This window comes from Phyllostomus discolor, chromosome 6 (assembly GCF_004126475.2).
Source record: "Phyllostomus discolor isolate MPI-MPIP mPhyDis1 chromosome 6, mPhyDis1.pri.v3, whole genome shotgun sequence".
NCBI lineage: Eukaryota > Metazoa > Chordata > Mammalia > Chiroptera > Phyllostomidae > Phyllostomus > Phyllostomus discolor.
Window position 1 is genome coordinate 107,035,465 of NC_040908.2, and position 5,137 is coordinate 107,040,601.

Sequence of the window (5,137 nt, forward strand, 5' to 3'; positions counted from 1 at the left end):
CCCCAGTTGTTCCTCCCAGCTTATCTGCACATGAATGTGGGACTTCCCAGGCTGCCAGCTACCACCTTACTGCATGTCCTCTTCTCCCCAGCTGTCTGTCTCTGCCCCTTCTACCAGTCTGAATGACTGTTTCTTCTTTAACTCCTTGTTTGTTGGACTTCTATACATTTTGATTTTCTGTCAGTTCTGGTTGTTTTTTGTTTTTAACTTTGTTGTTGTCCTTCATTTGTTTGTGCAAGGAAGCAAAACATATCTACCTATGCCTCCATCTTGGCTGGAGTCTAAACCTCTGAAATGGTTCTGATGCAGGGTTCTGTGTGTGCCACACTTTGAGAACTCCTCCTGAAGGAAAGAAAGCTGAAAGAGATCACTTTTGCCTTCTGACCTATGGGACACACAGATTCGAATTTGTGAAAGATCAAAGAATATTCTTTCTATTTGTTTCTACAAAAAGCAAACTGAGACCTTAAGACCCACATGTGGAAGGAAAAGAATCATGCTGAAAATGCTCATTATTTAATCAATGTACAAAATACAGACATGAAGGAAATAACATTAATGACCAATATTGTGCTGTTTTCCAGGTCAAGTATAGGACAGGGAAAAGATTAACCTTAGGGTTTCATAGTGTTTGGTTGAAAAAGCAAAGACTATAGCCAGATTTCCATTCTGACAAAAACAAACAAAAAAAAAACAAGAAAAAAACCCCAAAACAAGCAAACCAAAGAACCCAGACATGACACAGAAAGGATTCCAAAGCTTAGAAAGTTCATGGGTAACAGTGCTGAATTATACTAACAGACAATAAAAGATGTGCTCATTGTTAATATTTACTGATTTAATTTAGTGTGAAACTTATGTTCTTGCTTGATTTGATTTCTTTCTTCTTTCAAAGAAGGTAACTCTACCCACTAACTGCATAATGTCTTGAAAAGTAACACTAGTCTGACAACATTCATTTTCACCATCACATATGCATCAGAAACTTTACCTCCCCTCTCCATACTCCTTCTGCAGAGCTGCCAGATCTTCTCTGGCCTCTGACCACTCCTCTTCTTCCATGCCTTCTCTGATATAGCATTGTAGAAATGCTCTCTTGGCATACATGATGCCAAATTTGTGTTCCAGGTGGGCCCAGGGCTCTACAGCTGTCGTGGTGTTGTTCAGCATGCAGACAGTCTGCTGCACCTTCGCCAGTTCCCCCAGCATCATCATCAGTGGTTGATTATTGAAGTCTACCTTGAAACCACTTAGACAGCAATCTGCAAACTGAACAGAGTTCCTTGACTTCATGGCTACAGTTGCTGCATTCACATTTTTAGGGACCAAATCTTCTCTGTAGAGTAGGCAGCAGGCCATGTACTTCCTCAGTCAAGGATCACACTTGACCAGGTGGTTGGCAAACTCAAAGCAAGTAGTAGTGACGTCTGACATGGAAAAGTCCTTGTGGCAGACATTGTCAGCAGAAATGATGAGGTCATGGGGAAATATATTATCTGGTGGGGTACTAGGTTGGTCTACAAGTTAATTAGATCTATATTTAAGGGCCCTTCCAACTGGAGGGGAGCATTGATGAAAGATATTGTCTCACCTATCAGCCTATTAACTATGGTGTAAGAGGGACAGCATATTCAGTTTATGATGACTTATGTCATAGAGGGCCTTGTTGTCCCCCATGAAGGTAAAGTCAGAGTGCTCTAATGTAAAGTGGGTGGTCAGGACAGAGTTGTAAGGTTCTACTATAGCAGTGGAGATCCTGGGGGCTCGGTAGACAGAAAACTCCAATTTAGTCTTCCTGCCATATTGTGTCAAGAACTCTCAATTCAGAGAAATGTAAATGCTAATCCAGTGCCTCTTCCAAATCTTTGAAAAATCAAAAATCCCTTCAGTCCACCACAGTATTCTGTCAGTTTTGGGATCCTCTCTTGCACAAGGTTGATGATCTCTAACCACACAGAGTAGTGGCTCTGAGCGGAAGAATGAGTGGTGTTTGTCTGCTTGAGTCCCATCTGTAACAGCTGGCTCTAGGTCAATGAAGAGTGCTCTGGACACATGTTTCCCAGCTCTTGTCTCACAAAAGAAGGTATGGAAGAGGCATCCATATGCTCCATTTTAGCAATTTCCAACTGATGCTTTTTACTGTCAAGAACAAAACCATCTGGATGGTTCCCATGTTCTGGGAACACAATAGAGTTCCCAGCAAGCAAGCATCCCCCAATCTGGACACCGACTTGGCCCATGTGAATTGAAAAGCACTCCCTCATGCTGAGCTGAAGGGACTCCTTGGTAATGAGTCTGATTTTTTTATTTTTGATACAATGGTAAATGAATTCACTTTTTAAAACTTATTTTTCTAATAGTTTCTTATTGGTGTAAAAAAATACAACTGATTTCTGAATATTAATTTTGTATCCAGCTACATTATTGAGTTAATTTATCAGTTCTAATAGCTTTTTTTGTGGAATGTTTGGCGTTCTATATCACCTACAAAAAATAATAGTTTTACTTCTCCCTTTCCAATTTGGATACCTTTTATTTCTTTTTTCCTGTCTGATTGCTGTGATTAGGATTTCCAAAACCATGTTGAATAAAAGTGGTAAAAGTGAACATACTTGTCATGTTCTGGATCTTAAGGAAATCCCTTTTAGCTTTTCTTCATTGAGTATGATGTTAGCTATGGGTTTGTCATATATGGACTTTATGATGTTGTGGTTCAATATCTGCCAATCAATTCATGTGATCACCACATAGACAAAATGAAGGATAAAAATCATATGATCATATCAATGGGTGCAGAAAAGGCATTTGACAAAATCCAGCATTTATTTATGGTAAAAATTCTCATGGACACAGAGGGATTATAACTCTCAGTCTAAATTAAACTCTCAGGTGCTTTGATGCACTGGGTGAATCTCTCCTGTCTTCACTTGGCTTCTGGAAACTACCTTCTCAGTTCTCCTATTTCCCTTAGTTGCTTACTGGTTGAGCTCATTTTATCACTGGAGTTCGCCAAAGTTTAGTTCTTAGATCCCTTCTTTTCTCTAACAACACTCATTCCCAAGGTTATATTGCCCAGTCTTATGGCTTTAGATATTACCTGTATATTAATAATGCTCAAATATCCTTCCCATTGAATTCAGGATTCCATTTACTGCTACTGGACATCCTCACTTGAGCTGTTAATAGATATCTCAAATATAACATATCCTAAGTTGGACTCTTGATATCCAGCTCCTCCAAACCTGATCTTCCTGCCCATTTCCTTATTTCATTTAATGTCAACTTATTTCAATTGCTTAAGAACCTAGGAGTCACCCCCAAGTGACTTTTCTCTTTTTCTCATATACATTTGATCCATCAATCAATGCTTTCAAATGTATAAATAATCTTGTCATTCTCCTCCAACCACCATCAACTCTTCTCCAGGTGGTCTCCATCTGTTTCTTGGATAAACAAAAGGCTGTACTTTTGATCTCTCTGATTTAGCAGTTGCCTCCCTCCTTACTTCGTTCAGAACACAGCAGCAAGGCCAGATTGGGTAGTGTCACCTGTACACAAACTCTACAATGGCTTCCCTTGTAATAGCCAAAAGGCTTTGCATGATTTGGCCTCCATTACATATATTTTTAAGACCTAATTTCTTCTGCCTCTTCTGGGCCTCATTCATTAATCACACTATGCTCCTTGGTGTTCTTCATGCTCCATGTATGGTCCCAACACAAAACTTGTATTCTTATTGTTCCCTCTGTTTGAAACACTCTTTCTCTAGTACCTACATGTCTTTCTCGTTACCTCTTTCGGGCCTTTGCTAAAATGTCAATCTCAAGGAGGTTTTTTCTGACTACCATATTTAAAATATACCCTTCCCAACACTACCCATTCCTCATCCCTGATCAAGGTTTCTTAATAATAGTTAAAATCATCTGACTTACTATATATTTTACTTATTTAGTTATTGACTGTCCTCCCTTCTAGAATGTAAGTACAGCAGGAACATGGATTTTGTTTACCGTTTTATTTCCAGTACTGTGAAGAATATAGGTAACACTTGAATAATTCAAAATGAGAAAATCTGTTTTTTTACCCCAATTCTTAACATATATAGAAATAAGAATTGAGACTATTAGGAACATCCCTATATTCTTGAGTAGAAGTCGTGAATACTCTTTTTCTGTATAGGACCAAGTTGATTAATACGGAAGACATATCAGTGACAGTCATATTTATGGAGTAAAATTTAATAAAAACGTATTTGAATGCTAGATGTTTTATATATAAATGTATGTTAATATAATAAATATTTGAGAGAATGAATTGTGACCTTTTGCTTTTTAAGTCATGTGGATTCACAAACCCTTATTAATATTAAGTTAAAAATTTCTCGTTCTCTCTGAAGCCTTTCTGACTTCCCAGGCACTTCTTCCTCAGCATTCCTTCCTTAGCATATTTTGCACATATTTTTTATTTTAGCTCTCAGCATGTTGTATTATAATTGTTCGTAATGAATGAATTTTCCAAGATAGGCATTGATGCTCCTGAAGAAAGAGATAATAGATACCTATATTTTCATCCCCAGTTGCTGGAACTGTCTTTGTCACCTAGAAGGTTTCCTTAAATTTGTTGAATAGATGATGTAATTTAGACTCAGATGGCACAAGATTGCCAATAATTCATTGTTCTTACAAAAAAAGAGAGTTACTATAAAACACAGCTTTGTAGATATACTAATGAGAAAGGGAACCAGACAAGACATCCTCAAAAATTATAACATATCCTCCAAGTTTTGGATTTAATTACCCTAGGAAAATGTTGAACAAAAATAGAAAGGCGCTTTATTTTCATTATTCCTGTATTTTGTATTACCCTGATTTAGACACCAGATGTCACTAGGAGACTGTGGTCCATGTCACTCTTTTCAGTAAACGAGAAAGACTCAACATTGAAACAAAGACTCAACGCTGAAACATAGAGCAAAATCTTTTTCCCTGTAGAAATTTTTCTAAATACTATGCCTAATAGTTTTGTATTTTATTTTTTAACTGATTTTGACATAGTCTAGTGTAAAAGAAAGAATGGTGGATTGTGAACCAGAGGTCTTGTGTTCTAGCCCCTTCTTTACCTTTTTGGACTCTGAAGG

The 5,137-nt window shown here is 37.6% G+C and overlaps 1 pseudogene; it reads right to left on the reverse strand.

The window, feature by feature from the left end:
* Window positions 1-659: 659 nt before the first annotated feature.
* On the reverse strand, window positions 660-2,264 carry LOC114498836 (annotated as a pseudogene).
* Window positions 2,265-5,137: the final 2,873 nt, after the last annotated feature.